Source organism: Herpailurus yagouaroundi, unplaced genomic scaffold (genome assembly GCF_014898765.1).
Source record: "Herpailurus yagouaroundi ecotype Mexico unplaced genomic scaffold, PumYag 182, whole genome shotgun sequence".
NCBI classification, from domain to species: Eukaryota; Metazoa; Chordata; class Mammalia; order Carnivora; family Felidae; genus Herpailurus; species Herpailurus yagouaroundi.
This window is the reverse complement of record NW_024412413.1, coordinates 37305079-37329806: the sequence shown is the minus strand read 5'-3', so window position 1 is coordinate 37329806 and position 24728 is coordinate 37305079. Positions and strand designations below refer to the sequence as shown.

Here is a 24728-nt window from a genome sequence, read left to right as displayed (position 1 = left end):
CACTATGATATGTCGTGCAGAAGATCGATTCAAGTTACGTCTGAAGGATTTCAATGCCTTTTTCCTTCCCCAGTTCAGGGAAGTTCTCAGCTATTATTTCTTCAAGTACCCCTTCAGCACCTTTCCCTCTCTCTTCCTCTTCTGGGATACCAATTATGCGTATATTATTTCTTTTTAGTGTATCATTTAGTTCTCTAATTTTCCCCTCATACTCCTGGATTTTTTTATCTCTCTTTTTCTCAGCTTCCTCTTTTTCCATAACTTTATCTTCTAGTTCACCTATTCTCTCCTCTGCCTCTTCAATCCGAGCTGTGGTGGTTTCCATTTTGTTATGCATTTCATTTAAAGCGTTTTTCAGCTCCTCGTGACTGTTCGTTAGTCCCTTGATCTCTATAGCAAGAGATTCTCTGCTGTCAGCTATACTGGTTTCAAGCCCAGCGATTAATTTTATGACTATTATTCTAAATTCACTTTATGTTATATTATTTAAATCCTTTTTGATCAGCTCATTAGCTGTTGTTATTTCCTGGAGATTCTTCTGAGGGGAATTCTTCCACTTGGTCATTTTGGATAGTCCCTGGCGTGGTGAGGACCTGCAGGGCACTTCCCCTGTGCTGTGGTGTATAACTGGAGTTGGTGGGCGGGGCTGCGGTCAGACCTGATGTCTGCCCCCAGCCCACCGCTGGGGCCACAGTCAGACTGGTGCGTGCCTTCTCTTCCCCTCTCCTAGGGGCGGGATTCACTGTGGGGTGGGGTGGCCCGTCTGGGCTACTTGCACACTGCCAGGCTTGTGATGCTGGGGATCTGGCGTCTTAGCTGGGGTGGGTAGGCAAGGTGCACAGGGGCAGGAGGGGCAGGCTTAGCTTGCTTCTCCTTAGGTGATCCACTTCAGGAGGGGCCCTGTGGCAGCAGCAGGGAGTCAGATCCGCTGCCGGAGGTTTGGCTCCGCAGAAGCGCAGAGTTGGGTGTTTGCGCGGAGTGAGCAAGTTCCCTGGCAGGAACTCGTTCTCTTTGGGATTTTGGCTGGGGGATGGGCGGGGAAGATGGCGCTGGCGAGCGCCTTTGTTCCCCACCAAACTGAGCTCTGTCGTCAGGGGGCTCAGCAGCTCTCCTTCCCTTTGTCCTCCAGCCTTCCCGCTTTCTGAGCAGAGCTGTTAACTTATGACCTCCCAGACGCTAAGTCGCGCTTGCTGTGGGAACACAGTCCGTCAGGCCCCTCCGCTTTTTGCAAGCCAGACTCGGGGGCTCTGCTTGGCCGGCGAGCCGCCCCTCCACCCCGGCTCCCTCCCGCCAGTCCGTGGAGTGCGCACCGCCTCGCCGCCCTTCCTACCCTCTTCCGTGGGCCTCTCGTTTGAGCTTGGCTCCGGCGACTCCTTTCTGCTAATCTTCTGGTGGTTTTCTGGGTTATTTAGGCAGGTGTAGGTGGAATCTAAGTGATCAGCAGGACGCGCGGTGAGCCCAGCGTCCTCCTACGCCGCCATCTTCCCCTGGTGTCTCTTTATAAGGAATTAGATGAATAAGTCTTTCATATCTACACATGCACAATAATATTTCCTATTTCTTATTTTGAACTGTTTTCAGCATTGAGAATAAACAAGCAGCTTAGACTGGGCTTGCAAGAGGTTGAAAAAAATGTCCATGAACAGACTCCCAAGCTCTCTAAACACTCTTTGCTCAGACAGACACTTAAGCAAAGAACGGTGAAATGATATCATTGTATTTATTGAATCTGACTAATTCGAGGAGAGAAATGATTGGGATGCAAAGAGATGTGAAGGAGAAAAAATGTACTTTTATAAATCTCTATTATTGGTGGATGAGAAAGTTATGGCTCTGAAACAGCATAGAAAAATGTCCTAAGGGTGCATGGGACCAAGTAGATTTCTCTTATAGAAGAGATTCTGAATTAGAAAACAAAACAAATCAAAGCACATAAATTTTCGTATATATATTTTTTGGGTCAAGGACTCCTTTAAGATTCAGATAAAAACTATGCATTGGGAAAAGGCACTCACATTCTACTGTAGCCAACAACTTTCAGCCCACCCTAATTTTAGAAAAATTTTGACGCTGACATTCTAGAGCAAGGGAAAAAAATCCCAGGAATATTTATTTTCTTGGTTTATCAATCTGAAAAACAAGAAGCAAGCTACCAAGTTACAGGTGCATACATATGGAACATATTTTGTCTAAAGGTAAGAGTGTCTTAGTGTGTAAGTGTCTACTAGTTCGAATTGAAATGACAACAGATACTCAGTGGCGACAATAGGTCTGAGAAGGATATTGGCAAGGGCTGTAGGAAACTCTAAAAAGTATATTAATGGGGATAAGTAGAGAATGATTGGGGGCATCCTTGGCAGTGACCACGACATTGACACAGCACAAGGGAGCAGAATTTGCCTCGACAGGGTATCTTAAGCCTTTGTCTTTGCAATGCCAGGAATTCAAGTACTAGGAGGCACATAGAAGAAAGGGTAGGCAATGACATTATCCCATCTTACATGTGAGAGTGTAGAATGAGATGGCTGGGGTATGTGAACAGAGAGGAAGATGAGAAGAATGGTTAAGATAATTAAATGGAGGAGCATAAACTCAGTCTTTAACCTAAAATCAAGTTGTTTATGTGTTCTATTGTGCTATTTTAAAAATTAGTTTCCCGTATGTAAAATTCATATATCATATAAATATCTATATTTCTGGCTTCACAAAAAGAAAACACCAAAAACAAAACAAACAAACAAACAAAAAACCCCAGAAGATCTGGAAGTGCTTGACTCCAATTTTTGCATGCAACAATCATTCCCTCACAGCACTAAACCTTGTTTTCCCAACACTGAGACAAAATTATCTTCAAGCTTGAGCAGTGTTCCTTTCCAGTAACTAGGCTGCCTACTTTGTTCATTTATATTAGATAATATATATGTATATTAGATAATATAGACTCATACCTGTAGTTATTTGAGTTTGTAACCTAGCCCCCTCTACCCCTTGAACTAATGTATTATATTTTATTCACTTAATATGGCAGCATGAGGATGCACCCTGCAGACCTCCAGGTCTAGGAAGCTTAATTGGCCAAAGGCATTGGCTGCTACACTCTGAAGACACCACCACATTTTTCACCAAGGCCATACTCACTGGCTTCTCCCTGAACACACAGGGATCCTAAAAGGCCTCCAAGACTCTGATGATTCTGCTGAAACTTCTAAGATAGTGGGGCAGACTAGGATGCTTCCATACAACTTTCTTTAGTAAGGGTCAGACTTACCTCTCCCAGGTTTCTCCAGCTCCCTCACATTTTCTGTCACAGAGGCATCTCCTCTAAGAAAATCCTTGCCTAACTAAGCCCATCTTATTATCTACTTCTTATTAGGTCTAGACTATAGAAGTGGTATCAGAATTACAGTAATCTGAGAAAGCGGGAAGTAAGTTTTGGATTTGGGACTGACTCGTCATCACCCCAAGAGTGAAGGGAATGTCATTCTGGTTGATAAATGAGGCATGGGTGATCCCTAGTTCAAAGTGGCAGTGTAATTGCTAACAATTTTACGTGTAGTGACTTGAAAAAAAAAAAAAACACGAAAGAAGAAATCAGCCCCAATGGAGAAGAGTGCCATGGCAGGTGACATGAATGAAGGCAATGAAAAATTTAACAGGGTGGGGGGGATGCTTACAAAGATAGTGGAGTTGCCTGGGTACTGCTATATTGTATTGCTGCCCTGTGGAAAAATAATGAGAGACTCAGGCTATTAGCAAACAGTTAATGGCTAAGTTCTAGAGCCAAGAGCCTCTACAATAGAGAACCCTATTACCTGCAGTAGAAGGACAAACACAGTCAAGCACCAGGTTGAAGATTGTTAGAGTACAAAGCTCCAGAGATATTAGAATGCTCAATTAAGGCAAGTATGTTATACAAAGTTCAGGGCCTGGTATGGAAAACCTGAAATGCTAAAATATGGTTCAGAGACATCTGAATGGAGATGCCTGACCCACTCATATTCTCAGGTCTAGCAGAGGATTGACCCATGCTTCTCTGGTAAGAATGAGCACTTCACTCTGCTATAATATGCTGCAGGAGCTGCTCTGTCAGGAAGCGTCAGGTGTCCTTCCGCCTTCTCTGGTGGCCACTAAGCTGACAACCAGAGTAAGATCCCAGTATAACTCAGCTGGGGATGTGCTCAGTCTGATAAGGTAGGATAGAGACTATATACAATAAGGAATTATAAGAATTAGCTGGCATTTATCAGCAGGAGCCTAAAGAGTCCTCCTGGGATTAGATTTGAAGTGTGTTTAATTAAGAGTGCCAGAATGTAAGACTGAATAAACAAGAATTCATTGACTTGGAAAGGTAGAGCATTTTCTTGGGACAGGAGATTTAAAACTCTACCAAGGACACCATCAGATGAAGGAAAGTTGCAATGGAGTGGTTCATAGAAGCCTGGGGAAAAAATGATAGCCAACTCTAAGTGAAGTAGAAATGCCTGAGTTTCCCTGGCAGATGATTGAGAAAGGAACTAAGAGTCTAAGAGAAGTGGGAATGCTGGAATGGATATATTATGTAAGGACACAGGACCCACCAAACAATTCTGATCCAGGAGAGGGTCCAAAGAATACACAATTCACCAAATCCTACAGGCATGTGTGGTGACAGGAGTACCATCTTTGATAGATCTTCTCTAAGGCCCAGGGAAGTAGATGTAGAAGAGGAGATAGATCAGTGAGCTGCTGTCATTAACATTCTTGGGCGAATAGGGACCTCAGGGTAATAGATGTTATAGGTAGTACTTAATATTCAGAAGCCAAGAGACAGTAATTACTGTTTGACAGTAAGGTCAGGGGAGCAAACAAGGGGACTTTGCCTACAGAAAGTTGTGAAGATGATTAATAGACCATGATGTCCCTAAAAGAAAAATACCCAGGCAGTTAACAAATGTGGAAAAAGTTCAAGCTGAAAAGAATGGCAAAACAGGACGATGAGTCTCAACTAAAATCACAATTCCTTGCTCAGTTTCCATACCTGAGCCCATTTTCATATCTGGAGCCTACAAATTGAAGAGGTGTTCCAATCTCTGGGAAGAATAACCTGGCAACACCATGGCAAGTATGTAACATGGAAACTCTCCAAAGGGAGTTACATATGACCATTTACTCAGACACTGTAGCCTAGTTAAAGGGAAATAGCCAGACTTCTCAATAACTATTAGACAAATGTTCTGAGATGACTTTGACACCTAAAGACTCATAGTTTTATCACAGTCCTTTTTGCTAAAGTCTATAGAAAACAGGTAATGAACAGAATCCTGGAAAAATTCTAAAATACTGTGTGCCCACTGGGTCCAGAAACCCAAGTCAGTGTTTGTTTTCCCAGTCCTTGAGGGAATAGTGGAATTAGTGTAGAGTCCATAAGAGTCCCTAGTCTAGAATAAGAGCTATAATATTAGGAAAGGCCAAAGGGAAATCTCTGGAACTGTCCATTTTCCAACCATCCACTGCCAGCCAAGATGGAAAATTAAAACCAATATCATGTCCCAGCAGTTATAGCAGAGATAAGTGCTATCATTAAAGACTAAAGATGAAGGGCAGTACTGCATATTATACCTTAACTTAATTCACAGACTAGCCCCTGAAGAAATGGATACTGAGAATGGCTGTAGACTATTTCCGATTTAATAAAGCAGTACTGATAACAGGGACTGTTCTGCTCATGGTTTCATTGCTGGAATAGATGATCAAAACCACAAGTATATGACTGGTGGTTGTTAATTTGGTGAATGTGTTTTTACCATTCTAATTAGAAAAGAAGATAAGAAATCACTGCCATTCATATGGAATAGACAATTTTCACTTGCATATTTGCCTCAGGGCTGTGTTAATTGTGTTATCCAGTGTCATAACATAGTCTGAAGAGACCTGTATCACCTAGACATTCCACAGAACATCTCACTGATCCATTACATTGATGAACATCATGTTGATTGAACAGGATGAGCAGAAGGCAGTTAGTAGTTTAGAGGCTGTGGTAAGACACATGTGTTCCATAGTAATGAGAAATAAATGCTAGAAAGTTTTAGAGACAGGAAACTCCAGTAAAATTTTCAGGAATCCTGTGGTCAGAAGAATGTTGTGTTTTCCCACAAATTCAAATACAAATTGCTGCATTTTGAATTCTCTACAGAATAAATGAAACATGTAACTGTAGGCTACACTGAGTAGGGCCTGGAGCACAAAAGGATGCTGTAGTAGGTCCAGAGTTGGTACAGTCTGCTCTCCTGCTTACATTATGTGATCCGGCAGATGTTATGGGGTTGGAGACGTCCATGATGGGAAAGGATTAACTGTGGAGCTTATAGCAAGCTCTCATGGAGAATCAGATGTAAACCACAGGGACTCTGAAGCAACACCGTGTGGATAATCGTATGCCTTTGAAAAATAAGTCTGAGGACCTGATAGAAAAGAAATGTTTGACCAAGGGGACTTTCAGTGAATATTCATCCAGAGCTACTCACGATGAGTTGGCTTCTTTCAGAACTGCCAAGTCATAAAGTTAAACACGCCTAACAGCAGCCCATCAAAACAATGAAAATAACACAGCTGGGATCAAGCCCAAGCTGCTCTAGAGTAGCCCCAGTGACAGACATGAAAGGTACATATGGATACCAAAATGATGGACTCCACCTCTCAAAGTAAATTTACCTACTAATACTTCTGAGTGTCTCACTTGTCAACAACAGACATCAACACTGACCTCTCAAAATGGCATTATTCTCTAACAAGGCTAAGCAGCCAGTGAATGCCAAATTGGCTATATTAGCCTCCTTCCATCCTAGAAGGGCCAGCTATTTGTCCCCTCAGAAGGAGATACTTACTGTGGGTTAGGTTTGCTTTCCCTTCCTGCAGAGACTCAGCCAATACCACCACCAAGAGGCTTATAGAATATCTAGTTCTTAAGTGTGGAATCCCACATGACATAGTTTCTGGTCAGGGCACTCACTTCACATTAAAGTTGTGAGAGTGAGCCCATGACCATAGAATCCACAGGTCAAATCTGAAACCTCACCATCCAGAAGCAGCTAATCTCATGCAATGCTACAACAATCTTCTGACTGTTGTAACTGTTGTTATAAGTGAAAGCGCTATGAAAAGACAATGCATTATCCTTCAAGGTAATGTAGTCATTAAATCATGGACCACGGTATAGGGCTGTAATAGGAAAGCTACATATAGGTCCTTCCAGGAAGCAGGAGTTATCCCACTTATCATTCCTTCCAAAGACACTCTGGAGAATTTTGTGCTTCCTGGCCCCATCCCTCTGAGCTTGTCAGTGCTTGAAGCCTCAGAGCCCAGAGGAGGCACAGGCTCATCAGGAGATACCACAAGGGGCCTATTGAATTATAAGTTGCAGCTGCTGTCAGAGCTTTAGGCTTCCTCTCGCAAGGAATCAACGGCAAAGAGAGGAGTTGGCCATCATCTTTGGGATACTGACTCCAATCAGCAGGAGGTGGAGCTGCTTTTACATGGTGAAGACAGAGAAGAATGTGTGTGGAGATCAAATGATCCACTTGGGGCCTTTTGGTGCTCAGTGTCTCACTGTTACTGTGAACAAACACATAAACCAATCTTAAATTGAAAAGGGTGTCATTACTAGGGCTCAAAATCTCTACTAACCTGAAGAAAAGCAACATATGGTAATGGCCTATATCATAGTGGAACTGATCTCTAGTCATACTGGATCCCTTTAATCCTCTGACCTTATTCTGATCTTGCACTTAGTAAGCATTTGCCCTGTACCTGAAATGTTCTTTCTTAGGAAATTTACCCAAGTGTTTTGGTTTTTTCTTCACCTCATTTTGTCTTTGTTCAAATATCACTTTCTTAGTAGGAGCCCTGTGACTGCCCTATTTAAAACTTCACCATTGCTTCCCAGTTATCTATACTTCACTCTGGCTTTATTTCTCTCTATGACATGTAGCATTACCTAAAATACAACATAATTCACTTTTTCTTTGTGTATTGTCTATCGCCTCTCGACCTTTAAAAAGACTGGGACTGGATGGCCTGGGTGGCTCAGTCAGTTAAGCATCTGGCTTCAGCTCAGGGCATGATCTCACAGTTCATGAGTTTGAGGCCTGCATTGGGCTCTGTGCTGACAGCTCAGCACCTAGAAAGTCTGCTTTGGATTCTGTGTCTCCCTTTCTCTCTGCTTCTCCCGCACTCAGGCTAAGTCTTTCTCTGTCTCTCAAAAATAAATAAAACATCAAAAAACTTTTTTAAAAGACTGGGACTTTCATCTGTTCATACACTGCTGTATCTCCATCCAATAGAACAGGGCCTGGTGCACTGTAGATCATTTTGAATGATGTAACAAACAGTTATCATTATAGGCAGCAATTTTTTTAGTGTGAAGTGACATAGGGGGAAGCTGGATTGCAATAGCATTGCAGTGTAATAGACACTGATAAAATAGCATCATCATCATCAACATCATATTATCTCAACAACTGACATTTATTAAATGCTTATTATTGGCTAGATACTTTACAATCTGTTTTACATACATTAGCTTATTTAATCTTCCAGACTCTGTGACATGGTTTCAGTATTATTCCCATTTTTTTTGTACAGCTTGGAAAGGTTAAATATCTTAATCAAGATAGAGATAATTGGCAGAGATGTTATTCAAACCATTTCTGACACTAGAGCTTTAATTCATTACCTGAACTCTCTGATGAACTCAGAAATCAAAGACAATAGTTTTAGAACTTTGTAGAAATGGAAAAAGACAGAAAACTATTAAAGTAAGCAATAAGAAATGTAAGCATTTAGGGGCAACTGGGTGGCTCAGTCGGTTAAGTGTCCGACTTCAGCTCAGGTCATGATCTCATGATTCGTGGGTTTGATCCCTGCATCAGGCTCTGTGCTGACAGCTTGGAGCCTGAAGCCTGCTTTAGATTCTGTGTTTCCCTCTTCTCTCTGCCCCTCCCCAATCTCTGTCTCTCTCTCCCTCTCTCTCAAAAATAAATAAGCATTAACAAAAATTAAAAAAAAAACATTTCTTATTTTAAAAGTGTGATTTAATAAAAATATGGATAGTATTTTTAAAGAAATTAAAAAATTAAAAAAAAGAAGAAGCTTTATGCTACACCCTAGATATACATCATTGCCTTTATTGAAAAAAATAAGCAATGACTATGCTCTTCCATCCGTCTTTAAATCAATTTTAATGAAAGCTTAATGAAGAGATCTTAGCGATATTACAGCAGAATCATCACAAAGACAGGTAATAGCAATATTCTAAGTCCAGTAATGAAAAACAGAGATTTTATGGAGGAATAGTAATAATATGTGTTTTAGAATTTTAAATCACTAGCTTTACCCCATACTCTTCACACACACACACACACACACACACACACACACACACATGCACCAAATGGCAGTTTATTGTGCTTTTTCCAATTTGTCTTTTGAGGTCTAATTGAGACTCAGGTGCAGGAAATCATAAAAAAAAGTCTGTTACCTCATAAGCATAAAGCTAAACATTTACTTTTTAAAACATTTAAATTCCAAGGACAGTTCTTTCTGCTACTTCAATGAAAAGTAGGTGAAAACTCTACAGAAAAGTAGAAAATTATAAAAGAACTGCAGATATGGAAGGCACTTAGGTCAAGGCTAAGAAACAATGGTAGATATATGGATTTGTGTACAGACTGACCTCCGTTAATATGAAAATAAAGGACACATTGCCTTTGAAAATTCTCATTGCATTTGTTGTTTTTATCTATATTTTCACTTTTGCTGAAAGAAATCTTCACTACATGAAAAATTAAAAGAAACATTTATTGTGCTTTGCTGTGCACATATAATTTTAATTTACCATACTGTTACCTTGTATGTTTATTACACACACACACACACACACACACACGCACATATTAATTTTTAATTAATTAAAAATTGTTTAGGTGTTGTTAGGTTTTCTTGTAAACATAAACAAGAATTTTTCCTTGCCCTGCAAGGCAGATAGTGGAAACATACACATACCCTGAAAATTGCAATACAACGGGAGAAGTGGTATGGAAATGGGTAGAACCTATTCCCTGGGTCCTGGATGAAAAATTGCTGATTTCCAAGGAAAGATTCACAGACAATGTACATTTCTAGGAGTGAAGGATATTAAAGGACAAATGTTAGTCACGAAAAATCTTGAGGGACTCAAGAGTCTCAATATGACAGATACTCAATGGGGCCAGAGCACGGGTCGCGCGGCAATGAGGTGAGGGGTAGAAGATGGGATTAGAAAGTGAAGTGTGTGCATCAAGTAACATAGGGAAAGTAAAGCATATTGTAAACAGGAAAACGATGTCATCAGTCTTGTTATACAGGAGACCAGTACATAGTATGCAGAGTGTACTTGAGTTATTAGAGATGGAAGGCAGAAACAGTATATGGTAAGGTATGGTCTAAACCAACTTGTGACAATTAATCTAAACCAATGTGGGACTTGTTTGGGCTGGTATAAATAGCAGTGAAATTAGGCAGATGCTATGCATAGGGTTCATAAATGCATTTATTGCCTGATACTCTTATGGAAGAGATGTTAACAGTACAATTCCCTCAGGCATTTAAGTTTGTGAGATCTAGTCTAAATTTAGGAGTAGCAGAAGAGTTGCAGAGAAAGAATCAGGTAAAGCTGGTTTTCCAACAGGATGTTTGTGATGCTGTCACCAGTACTAACGTATTAATGTTTTTCATAGTTGAGAAAAAGATTTTTGAGTAATAGAATTATAAGTGTCTGTGACTATAAGTTCATTTTTAATTGTAAGGGTTTCTATGAAAACTGCTAGTCACAGTGTTATATGTGTTGAAGACTATCAATATTTCATTATATATCATGCATTTTCTTCTTGGGTTCATTATCGATGTCCCCCGATCCTACACAAAGTACTTAGCATTTAACGTGTAAGTCACATTCTCTGGAAAACAATTATGAGAAGAAGCACAGAGAGACATATCACAATCAATGAACCAATTTCAGGTCAGGCAGTGAAATCCAAATATATGAAATCAGTTCACAACTTGAAGAAGACAATAGAAAGCCTGATGTAAGTTCATTTTATGATAACTACTCTGTACTCCCCAGTGAGAAACAGTTGAGAACGGTGGAGGTCATCATTAAAGGCACAAAATTTCATTCATCATGCACAAATTTTTAGAGATATTGATTTGATGGAAAAATTCCACAGCGTATTTTGAAACCAGAATCTTCCCCCAAATAGCTTGTCCTATCAATCCAAGACAGAAGTGAAATGAAGCAAACGCTATAATTCTGCGTGTGATCTCTAAACTGACAAAACAATTACCCAGTTATTTTCTGTGAGATCTGTAACTGCAAATGCCAAAAAAGTGCTTTGTGTTTGGGTCCTTTTGCTCTTCTATGGGAAGAAAAAAATGGACCCACATTCCCATTAATATTTCTGCCTTTAACAAATACTTACTTTGACAGTACTGATGAGAGAATTAAGGTGTTTTAGAAAAAAAAAATTGTCTTTCACCAGACATGAGATGAAAACATTATTTCAATCTAAATTAAACTGCTAATTGTACACATTATTTGTTCTAATTGCAAAATCCCTTATGTGAGGGAGATATAAAAATATATAAGTTGGAAGAAAAAGGATGAGGTAGCTAGGAGCTAAGACAATTTGGCATACAAGATAACTAGATCTATGGCATAATTAAATGCTTTTAAAAGGGACTTTAATGAGACGGACTTCTTAAAGTTAAAAAACATGAGTAATTATTCAGTAGGTCACTACTATAAAGTCAGTCCTTATAATTTGTTCATAAACCTTGATTACATAGTGGTTCTTTTCTCTATTCATGAAATAACTGATTAAATCCTCCCTTCACTTTACATAGATATTACCTAAAATAGCAGACATCTGCCATTTTAAGGCTTCAAAGGGCTTGTTATTTCACAATTAAAGAAGGTGACATGTAGTTTCCTGAATATTAATACTTCATATTTGTTGAAGGCTTCTTCTATGGCCAGCACATTACGTGTTCTATATCATTAAAACCTCATACCAACCTCTGACCCAGTACCATTATTATCCCCACTTTACATGGGAGAAAATTGAAGTTCAGAAAACTTACACAACCTGCTAAAGGCCACCAAAACTTAAAAATGACACATTTAACATTTAAATTTATACAGTTTAACTAAAAAGCCTAAATTCTTTTCAATTTTTTAATGTTTATTTTTTGAGAGAAAGAGAGAGACAGAGTGGGATCAAGGGAGGGACAGAGAGAGAGGGAGACACAGAATTTGAACCAGGCTACAGGCTGTGAGCTGTCAGCACAGAGCCAGATGCAGGGCTCAAACCCACGCACACAAGATCATCTCCTGAGCCCAAGTCAGGCGCTTAACGAACTGAGCCACCCCGGCACCCCAAAAGTCTAAATTCTTAAATGCTATATCATACTACCTCCCATCTCATAATGTAAATTACAACAAAAAAAATTCAGTAGCATGAGAAATGTAGAAAAATGCTGCTGATATTTGAAATCTATCACAAAAAATTTTCAACTCTTGATTAACATGTACCACCAAAAAGACTCGTGAATGACAGTTTTTACTTAAAATTAACATTCACTTGTTTATTTAGTAAACCTATGAGCTAATTAACTAATTGGGAGTTATGATTTTCATTCATAGATCTGTCTCTTACGCCTCATAGCAAGTTCATTTTATAAAAAGGAAAGCAAATCCATTTCTAGTTTTATTCTTTTCATTCTATGTTCATCCAACAGCTTGGTTGTTTATGCCTTTTTAAGAATTTGAGTTAACTTACACAGTTACACATATGCAAAATACAAGCATTTTTATAAATGAGGCAATATCTACCAAAGACATGCAATTAATTTTGAATAATTAAGGCCTGAGGAGCAGGAGAGTGGACACCACACACTTTCTGCAGAGCCCTGTGTTGCTGGATCCCACTCAAAGCTTATGGGTGAGGGCATCAGAGCAGCATACTGAAATGTGGCCTCTACACCAACATCCAGAGAGGTTCTGTAGGTGCTGTGCCTCTTTATTCATGGGTGGGTGGTGTAATGTAGAGAAATGTACCTTTCTCTTTAAACAGAGTCCCCTGACATGCGGCAGATGTCTCAGCCTCTAGAATCAACACAGAAGTGGCAGGCTTCTAAGTTTCATGGAGTTTATCTCTCATTCTCTGGCATTCATATGTTACTAATCCCTTGGGTACTCCCTACTTTCTACTTACCACATCCAGTGCATCTAGGGGTGGAGAGAAAATAGAGAAAAGCTGGTACACTCTACAGGACTATTCTCATGGAGACAAAATGAAAATATGAGACAAAATGAAAGGGGTAATATCATGGTGTTGACTTTACTACAATAGAAAAATCAGCAATTGATTTGATATCTTACTTTAATTGGTTGTCTAAACAAACCAGGATGAACATTGCCCAGTTGTCAGAAAAATAATTTCAGTGTTGGCACACTGGCTCAAATGAAATATTTTAGTTTCTTTCTAGACAATGGAAATCAATAGAAATGCTTGTAGCTAACTCATGTCTTATGACCAATGGTAGGTTGTAAAGAACCACTGAAATGATACCACTGATGAGTGGATTATGATTTGGGCAATATTTACATTTTAATGTCAGGTAATTTTTTACATGTGTGACAGTGTTCCCTAATACGTTTTTCCCATCATTCCCCTAAGGTAATGTATAACACAGATTAGTAGAATTTGATAGGATCTTTAATTCAATATAGGAAATTAAACACTTTTTCTTTTTTTTTTCCTTTTGTGTTTGAAGTTTTCTTCATTCAAAGTAATAGACAACTTAAAGTTGCCAGACTAATATTTCATAGTGCTGTTTTGATTCTTAAAATACAGGTATGGTTACAACTACATTTCCATTACATATTAAGCCTAACAATAAGCAACTTACATTATTACTCATAAATTTGACTCAAAAACAATTTTCAGAAAGGTGCTCTAAAATACTTACTATGACATAAATCAGTCACCAATGGTGATTATTTTTAAAGAGAAAACTCAAGATAGCTATTTTACTTCAGTTTAAAAGTCTTATGACTTCACTTCTCACCTTGATTACTTCTCTAGGAAAGAAAAAACTCAGGATCACAAATAAAATCATAAGTGATTGTTGAAGAAGGCTGATGATGCTTATAATGAGTTGAGTTATAAGAATTTGCTAGAAGACTGACTATATATATATATATATATATACACACACACGTATACATATATATGTATTTTACATATGATTTTCCTAACAGATATAAAAATATGATAACCAATGCAAAAAGAGGGAATCACAATTCAATTTCATCTGGTTAGTTCTCTTATAATAAACTTGATTCTAAAAACAATTTCAAAAAGGTGCTCAAAGTATTTAAAATAAGACACTATCATTTATGCAAATGTATAGGAAATAATGTACAATTTTGTAAGGTGTAACCTCATAAAACCTGGGACTCTTAGAACATTTTCCAGGCAAATAAATGTAATTTTATTAACTAGAAACAAGGATTAATCTAAGTGTGGTATCATTTTTATAAATTAAGTGTTGTAAAAAACACACCCAAAATATATGTAAAATACCACCCATCGAAAAGTCAGGCAAACATTCAAAAAAACTTTGCAACGATCTACCATTAATATTTTGCAACAAGAATTGCTCATTCTGTTATTTTCTCTCAACTTCCACTTTGAGTTTGGGAGCTAGCAAGACTCTATTTTGAGCTGGCCAAAGATATCTTTGAATTATATATAGAATAAGCAGGCATATGACTTAAATGAGATATTTCCTTCCTATAGAATAATATAGAATTATGTGTACCATTTATAGTACTTAAGACCAACTTCAGTTCCATATTTAACAGTATTCTTGAATAAATCTACAAATGAATCTGGAATACATTATAACACTATGTCCTTTTTCTATAAAGGACATGTAAGAACAGAAATAACAGTTGGAATAAAATCTGTTTACAGTGTCTTAACAAATAAATTATTTGAAGGTATCATTTTTTTGGGGGTAAATTTGCATCATCAGGTTTACCAATTATTTCGTGGGATGTTAATTAGTTTTTCAACATGAAATCAAGGTATACAAATAAATTTTTCATAAGAAAACTATATATAACTTAAGAAAAATAATTAGAAGCTAAAAAATATAAATGTGTGGCTAAATATGGGACACCTCATATTCTTCTATGAAAGGAATTAGTTTGAAATGGTTAATTTTCCTCCAACTTTATTGACAACTGCATTTCCCAACTACAATCAACAAATAAAATCATATGTATTTAAATTGCTCAGTGTGATGATTTAATATACATATACATTGTTAAATGATTACCATAATCAAATTCATTAACACATGCATCACTTCATATAGTTATTTTTTGTGTGTGCTGAGAACACTTATGTTTAATCTCAGCAAATCTCAAGTATACAAAATACTTATTATAGTCACCATGTTGTACGTTAGATCCTCAAAAATAATTCATCTTAGAACTAAAAATTTGTACTCTCTGACCAATATCTGCCTCTTTCCTCCACCTTCGGAGGAACCAGTAACCATCATTCTATCTTTGTTTCTGAGTTCAATTTTTTTTTTTTTGGTCCAGATTCCATATATAAGTGATACCATACAGTATTTGTCTTTTTGTGTTTGGTTTATTTCATTTAGCATAATGCCCTCTAAGTTAATCCGTGTTGCCACAGAGGGCAGGATTTCCTTCTTTATTAAGGTTGAATAATATTCCATTGTAGAAACATATCACATTTTCTTTCTCCATTGTTGACAAGCACTTAGGTTTTTGCATATCTTGGTTTTTGTGAATAATGCCACATGAATACAGGTGTGCAGATATCTCTTCAAGATAGTGATTTTGTTTCCTTTGGATACATACCCAGAAGTGGGATTGTTAGATCATATGATTGTTCTATTTTTAATTTTATGAGGAAACTCCATGCTGTTTTTCATAATGGCTATACCAATTTTCATTCCCACCAACAGTGCACAAGTGTTCCCTTTTCTCTATATTCTCTCCAGCACCAGTTGTCTCTTGTCTTTTTGAAAATAACCACCCTAACAGGTGTGAGGTAACATTTCACCATGGTTTTGACTTGCATATCACTGATGATCAGTGATGTTGAGCACCTCTTCATATACCTATTGGTCATTTGCAGATCTTTGCCAAACTGGCATTGGAACTAATAGGGAGAGAAATATTTTCAAACAGAAGAAATAATAATATATTTTTATACTGATTCAGCAGCAAGTAAAAAAGAAACAAACATATTGGAGAAGAGTACATTCTGGAATAATGACATTGACTAGGTGACAGGAGATGAGATCTAGATCATGAGCAGAGGTGTTATGTTTAAATAAAAACACTGTGGTCTCATATATGGCAACAAGTATGAATACTGGAGTATGAATATGCTAATATTGGTGGCTGGTTAAGAAGTGTAGTCATGGATTTCTGTGAAAGTTTACTGATGATAGCTATAATTTTCTCAGCAAAGTAGAAAGTAAGGTGAGGATGGAGACATGTAAGAATTTGAGAAGGAAAGAAGATAAGAAATATGAAATGATTAGGGATATATAGTGTGATTGCTGAGAGAAATGGAGGATTTGTTTGTGATTCAAAATCACGAATTGAAAGTAAAACAAGTTAGCATAGTTGTGTTTTTTCCCCCAGCCTTATGGTGCACAGGTGGAGCTTGGTATAGGAGAAGAGTTTAATTAAACGAGATTTGTGTTTTGCTAAGGAGGTAAAAAATAAAGCAAGGATAACATAAAGAAAAGACTATAGGGAGGATATACAAGAAATTAAAATCAGAAACCATGATTTTAAGCTGAGTGGAAGAAAAAGACATGGGGAGGTGTGGTTAGATTGAAGAAGATTAGGGGTCTGGGTCTTGAGGTAAAATAAGAAAAAAGAAGAGGATGTAGTTAGAGGGATACATAAAATTGAAATGTGGAGTGGTTGTAATTATAAAGGACAAGATCTTTAGGGTATTCCCATGGAAATGTATGGCTGAGGCAGGTTGAAGGACAATGTCATGGAGGAGCGGAGATCAATGCCAGAGGGTATAAGGTAGTGGAAAGATTATTTACATGAATATATTTAAATGCTTAAAGTTAAGTCACAAGGGAGTGACTGCAAAATAGGAGATAAAATTCTTGAGAACTTAATATCATTTATGAAATATATTCTAATGAAGAAAATGATTGATGTAAAATTTGTGCTCCCCAATGGTCTTATTTATTTATTTATTTATTTATTTATTTATTTATTATGTTTATTTATTTTTGAGAGAGAGAGTGCAAGCAGGGGAGGGGCAGAAAGAGAGGGGTATAGAGTATCCAAAGCAGGCTCCACATTGACAGCAGCAAGCCCAGTGCAGGGCTCAAACTCAAAAACCGTAAGATCATGACCTGAGTTGAAGTGGAACTCTCAACCAACTGAAGCACCCAGAGGTCCCTTATCTTAATTTAAAGCTTTGTTGTTGAATGAAAGGCTGACCTGAGTCAATATTTATATACCATATATATGATATTTCTGGATTTTATTTTTTAAATAATATTAAGTAAAACTATATGACTTTGTGAAATCAGACTCCAAAAGAATACATTCTATTTATAGAGCCAGGGTTGCCAATTGAAATGGAACAGGAATTCTTCCTCCATGCTATAAATGCAGGGAGAGAAAAGCTTATTTTCCTAGTGAGATCAGAACAACTTCTCATAAGACTGATACATCCTCTTATTACAAACAATAGTGTGAGTAGGTATCAGGTGAACCCCTATGGGCAAGATGCTTATTAATTTTAAGAGTCAAACCCATGGTCAGTTGTGGCTCACTTAGTGGTGGCTCACCACTAAGATTGTGTGAGAATATGACAACTCAGACAAAATCAGAGAACATATAGATGTGATTTGAAAGAAAAAAGTAATAGCATGGAAAACCAGGTGTAATTTCTCCTAGGAGCAGAAAAAAGGATAAGAATTATGGGGATTGTAATGTAATGATATAACAATATATGACAATTGAAATAACAAAATTAATGTGCTCCAGTAAGATATCTTGATATAAATTTTAATAAATTTTACACCATTGAAGATCCATAGGGATATATTCAGAAGAGAAAAATTATGTGTTAGCATAGGCAAGGGTGTCTCAGTTATGCTACAGTAATAAATAATCCCCATATCTCAGTGCATTAGCACAATAAAGGGTTATTTCTCCCTCACACTACATGTCCAAAGCAGATCAGCAAAGAGCCTGTTCATGTAATTCATTCAAGGTCTGAGACTGATAGTCTCCATCCCATACTGACATGATAACACCTGGAAGTTCTACATACCACATTTACTCATAATTTGTCCGTCAAAGCAACAAAGGCAGAGAAATGGAATATTTGTGAATAGTCACAACAAAATTATAAGAAAATAAACCAGTTAAATAAACAACAAAATAACAACAAATAAACAGAAAAATCCCCCCCGCAAATATGCACGTATAAATGGTGGAGAAGGGGAAAGACTCAATTCACCTAAGCAGTTAAAATCTCCAGTTCCTACCAAATCTATAATATTGTCTTACAACTTGCACCCTTTAAAAAAATATAGAAATTGGCACCAAGTCAACCTATCCCTCTAGCTCATCATTCTCAAGGGAACAAAACTGACCCTTGCATAAAATTGAATGTAAAATGCAATACAGAGGGTATTCCCAGTCAGGCAAGAAGGATTAAATCATGCTTCTAAGCCAATATTCTTTTTAGAGTAATTTTAGGAACATCTCCCTTACTCTGCAGTAATCTCTTTTTTCTCTCTGTCTCCCTCTCTCTCTCAGGTGACTCTCACTTCTTCATTAGACATGATTTGATGGTTTTATAATTTGAGATATAAAACTGAAAATAAATATCTAATTACACTGATAAGAATGCATATGATTTCAAAAAGAAGCTGAGATCTTCCTCCAAAACATTCAATATCTTGGTTGTTTTTCCTTTCAACAATATTGTTTAGCTTCTGCTCTGTAAGGATAAATGGAAACTGTCCATGGAAGTATTTTGGTCACGCACAGCTGCACTCAGGCACTGTTAGCAGAATGTTGCTGTTGAGGAAGATAATATGGGTCAACATTTCCACACTTATGAGGACTTCATTGTAAAATCAAGATTACTTCCTTTAAACAAAGGTTTGATTCTAGAAGAATTAATATATCACTGAAGGATTCTTTGTTTTGATGGAAGTGACAGGGAAGGTAGGAGGGAAGCCAAGAGAGAGCCCAATAGCTATCCAACTGTCACACACAGCTGAGGAGCCCAACGCTGAGAGACAGGAAGTCAATTTCCAAATGGATCATATAAGACCAGAAGTTTGGTGCCATAACCTCAGATACATAAGATGAATCCAGCACATTCTGTGTGGTTGTCAACACAGTCTCATAGACAAGATTTCTGAGAGTTCTTTGGAAAGAGTTGGGGATGACAGCAACTTAGGTTGTGGAGAGTAATGCAGAGAAAGTATATTATGATGGACAAAAAGAGACTTTTCTGTCATTTATGTTTGGAACACACAGAATGGGGAAAAAAGGGAATATTATGTCATAACATGCATTTTCTTTAAAAGATCTATGCTATATTCAAAGACAATGTTTTCAAATTAAGAACAAAGAAGTAGTCCTTATTAAGTATTGATAGCTAATATAGCAGAAAACATAGAAACATGAGGCAGATTATGTGGATCCAAACTCTGCCTTTGCTATTCATATGCTGTGTGAGTTTTCACAGGTTACCTGTCTTTCTGTGATTCAGTTTCATCTATAAAATGGTATAAACATAGTAAGCTTTTGTTTCAATGATTAAATAAGTTTATATGTGTAAATCACTTACCAGAGGGTCTGGTACATACGGATCACTCAATTAACTTTATTCATTACTGTTATTATTCAAGTTAATAATGTCTTATTTGAATAATATGTCCCCTATAGGAGTCTGGCAAAGTACTCAAATAATTTGTAGGTAATGTTGAATTATTCTCCATAAACTGACTCTAGGGAGAAATAGCTACTGACAGTAAAATGCTTTAAATATACCCATTGGAAATATGTCCACTTTACTATCTATATGAATACCTATATATAGTATATTAATTAAAATATTTTCCAAGGTATGCCCCAATTTTGCTTTAAAAACAGGGGCACCTGGGTGGCCCAGTTGGTTAAGCATCTGACTTCAGTTCAGGTCATGATCTCACAGTCCGTGAGTTCGAGCCCTATGTCGAGCTCTGTGCTGACAGTTCAGAGCCTGGGGCCTGCTTTGGATTCTGTGTCTCCCTCTCTCTCTGCCCCTCCCCTGCTCATGTTCTGTCTCTCTCTGTCTCAAAAATAAATAAAAACATTAAAAAATTAAAAAAAATATATATATATGTGTGTGTGTGTGTGTGTGTGTGTGTGTAAGTATTTATATTTGCAAACATAGAATATTATTTCAGGAAAGATACAAAAATCTGTTCGTTATTACCTCTGAGGAAGGAGATGTGGATATGTAATGGAAAGAAACTTAACTTTCATTGCATTATCTTTAATGTTAGGATTTTTATTTTTATTTTTTTTTCAACGTTTATTTATTTTTGGGACAGAGAGAGACAGAGCATGAACGGGGGAGGGGCAGAGAGAGAGGGAGACACAGAATCGGAAACAGGCTCCAGGCTCTGAGCCATCAGCCCAGAGTCTGACGCGGGGCTCGAACTCACGGACCGCGAGATCGTGACCTGGCTGAAGTCGGACGTTTAACTGACTGCGCCACCCAGGCGCCCCAATGTTAGGATTTTTAAATCTAACACCATTTCAATAAACACTAAATAAAAATATTTTCTTTCCCCATACAAAGCAATTTATTTTGCCTTATCACATGTATTTTCTGTTTCAATGAAGTATTTTTCTTTTGCAACGATAGGCACAGTCCTCAGAAATCAGAAGGCACATGTTGAATTATGCATGAATGTTAAGAGAACTTTTTAACTCTGGCATTAGCAGAACTTCCTACCGGGGTAGGGCAGGAAAATACCCTGTTCATTGATGACCTGCCAGAGCAAGATTAACACTAGTGCACGTTGCCAAAAGTAGTATTCTCTATTCTAGATTATTTAAAGGATGTAGTCTTCCAAACCAGAAAGCTATATTGGGATCCCATTACCATTTTTGTCTCTGACATCAATAAATCAAAGAACTATTTGGTACAAATACAATGGACATATCACAAGGTTATAATGGACCATTGTGGTTCAAGCAAACAAGGGATCCCTAAATGAAGAGTATACTTTTATCCTGAAGAGAAAGAAAACCAAAAAATAGCAGAATTTTTCCAGTACAATTTCTAGGAAAGTTGTGAAATAACCTTCTTTTTATAAAGTGTTGCAACTGTTGACTACGCATATTAAAGGAGCACATATTTTTTCTTCTTTTATTTTTAACATCTTTGCAACAATTATTATCTAACTTTGAACTTGTGCAAAGTTTCTTTAAGGATAGTTATTTTAAGTCATCAGAGTAAGCACTCACACTGGGGGATATTTTCACTTTTATCTATAGACTATAAAAAGTAACTTAACAGGTATAAATTGCTATTTTGATAAATTCATTAGCTGAAATCTTTTGTAGAACCTGTGTGCAGAATTAATTGCTTTCCCTCTCAGAATAATCAAGCCATGTTTGTTCACAAAAAATGTAATGAAATTATTGCAGTAATTTATAATTATGCCAATGCTGGGAAAATTCATTGTTTTCTAATTGCATAGAAAATGTACAGTTCAACCATTATGTTGTACATACTAAAAAGGAGTTTGTTATACTATAGAAAATGAATTTTATTTTATTTTATTATTTTTTTTAATTTAAAAATTTTTTTTCAACGTTTATTTATTTTTGGGACAGAGAGAGACAGAGCATGAACGGGGGAGGGGCAGAGAGAGAGGGAGACACAGAATCGGAAACAGGCTCCAGGCTCTGAGCCATCAGCCCAGAGCCTGAGGCGGGGCTCGAACTCACGCACCGCGAGATCGTGACCTGGCTGAAGTCGGACGCTTAACCGACTGCGCCACCGAGGCGCCCCGAAAATGAATTTTATTTTGAAACAAACTCCTTTTTAGTACGTACAACATAATGGTTGAGCTGTAATAAATTCTTTTGCCTTTTTTAAAAAAACACTTTACTCTTTTAGAGCAGTTTTAGGTTTACAGAAAAATTAAGAGGACGGCACAGGGATTTCCTATTTACCCACTGCACATGCAGACCCTTCCCATTACCAGTATCTACTACCACAGTGGTACATTTGCTACTACCGGTGAGCCTATACTGACACATCATATTACTAAAATTCTGTAGTTTGCCTTAGGGTTCACTCTTGATGCTGCAGAATCTAAGGATTTGGACAATTGTACAACGGCACATATCTATCATTATAGTATTATATAGAGGATTTTCACTGTCTTAGCGTAATAACACTTTACCCTGAAAAGTTTGGTTACAAATAACTCACATCTGACAACACTATTTGAAATGCAAATTTCAAACTATTATTTATTTAATCAGTATCTTTCCTCTAGCATAATACTGATGAAATAATTAATAATATCAAATGAAATGATTAAATGTTAAAATCTCCCAACAATTGCTTCTGGACAAGAGCTATTGGCATTAAACAAGAAACCCCATAGTACTCTGCAATCTAATTCCATATTTAACTAAGACGTCAAGCAGAAAATTACTCATCCTTCCAAAAGAGGTTTAAGTAACCCTTTAATCACGAGGGTCTGAATAATGCTAATCACTGAGGAAAAAATAATTATTAGGTCAGAGGAGAAAGTCAGTCACTAAGTGCACTTATAAAAAAGATGCTAATATATGTATTGTGCAGCCATTGGGATAACAAGTAAGGCAGGCCATTACTATTTTTATATAGACAATTGGAGGCCTGTGTACTTCTGCAAAGTCTGTGAACTTTGACCTTTAACTGCCACAAAAATAGATAAAGTGTTAACTATAGGGAAACAGCTCCACCATTGTGCCCTGGTTACCTTGCACACATCCATACAAACAGAGGTTTGAATCACATCATATCTGAGTCTTGGCAGGATGCTTTATGATTCTCTTGGAATAGGAGAGATGCTGGAATTCATAGAAAGGTAATTGTTAGGAGTAAGGCTTTGACGGTGAAGTTGACTGTATAAAGTTCTGGTATATATTGGCTGCGGAATGCTCCAAAGAGTAATATTGTTGTGTGGATGTTTTTTACGATTATATTATGATAATATTGGCATATTCTGCTAGGAAAAATAGGGCAAAGGGGTCTGCTGTACATTCAACATTGAATCCAGAAACGAATTCTGATTCTCCTTCTGTTAGGTCAAAGGGAGCCCAAGTAGTTTCTGCTGATGTTGAAATGAAGCATATTATGGCTAAGGGTCTTGTGGGGAAAACTAATCATAGGTGTTCTTGGGCGGTAATTCATGTGGCTAGTGTGCAAGATCCATTTATTAGTAGTACTGATAGGAGGATGATGGCTAGTGTGAGATGTGAGCGATAGGAGGATGATGGCTTTGTGTGAGATTGTTTGGGCTTTGGCCGAGAGGGCTCTGATTAAAGCGTATTTTGAATTTGAGGCTCATCTTGACCGTAAGATTGAGTAGACGGGGAGGCTTGACATACCCAATATAAATAGCACTTCTGGTCTTATGTTAATGAGTGGATATGGTATTGGTAGAGGGATGCATATGGGTAGGGCAAGTGAGAGGGCTAAGATGGGTGCTATAATGAATATAGATATGGAGGATGTGAGGGGTCAGTGGGGTTCTTTGGTGAAGAGTTTTACCCTGTCTGCAGTGGGCTGAAGCAGGCCATATGGTCCTACAACGTTTGGTCCTTTGCAAAGTTGCAACCTGTAAGGCCCTGTCCTACTCACTCTTTTTATCCCATGAGAGGCTGTTATGAAACAGTTTTTCATAGTCTCTGGGGTCTGATGAGGTGTGGGACTTTCTAGCTCATCTCCCCCAGAATAGTGTCAGAATATAAACTTACTTAGCTACAGTCTATATTTGGTTCCTCAGCAACAGTATGTCCAAAAGATCTCATTGCAACCTCCCATCCTTTTCATTTCCATATTATCCTTTTTGGTGTATGGAACAAAAATAGCGTGGAACGGGCACCTTTGGCTTATAATTCTTTTCATTGTTTATGTAAGTGATAAACTGTCTAAATCTGTAAATGGCTCATTGTATCCTTACCAGCTCAAGTAGTCCGGCCTTGGGCTTGGCCTTGCCAATATTGTGTGTTTGCTTGACAATAACAGAAGCTCTACATTGAGTATATTACATTTAAACTCAGAACATGAGATGCCATGAGGTATATAGAAGGAGACCAGAACTGAAACAACAAAACTGTAAAAGTATTTTGGATGGAGATCCATTGGTTGTCTAATAATTTATTTCAGTTGTTTATAATCATCATTTTTAAATAATGAAATAGAAACAAAAAAGAGGGAAAATGAAAATAGACTAGTATAATTACAGAAAAAATCAGAGTTCATAGCATTTAATAATGTTAAGCTAGCATATAAAAACATTGTTTTGTGAAATTTATATTT

General features: G+C 37.4%; 1 long non-coding RNA gene across 1 annotated transcript; it reads right to left on the bottom strand.

The window, feature by feature from the left end:
* Nucleotides 1-990: 990 nt before the first annotated feature.
* LOC121041066 (uncharacterized) lies at nucleotides 991-24259 on the bottom strand. Its single transcript, XR_005795552.1, has 3 exons — nucleotides 23567-24259; nucleotides 7711-7714; nucleotides 991-1001 (listed from the first exon to the last, which is right to left on the bottom strand). It is a non-coding gene; the product is annotated as an uncharacterized LOC121041066 (long non-coding RNA).
* Nucleotides 24260-24728: the final 469 nt, after the last annotated feature.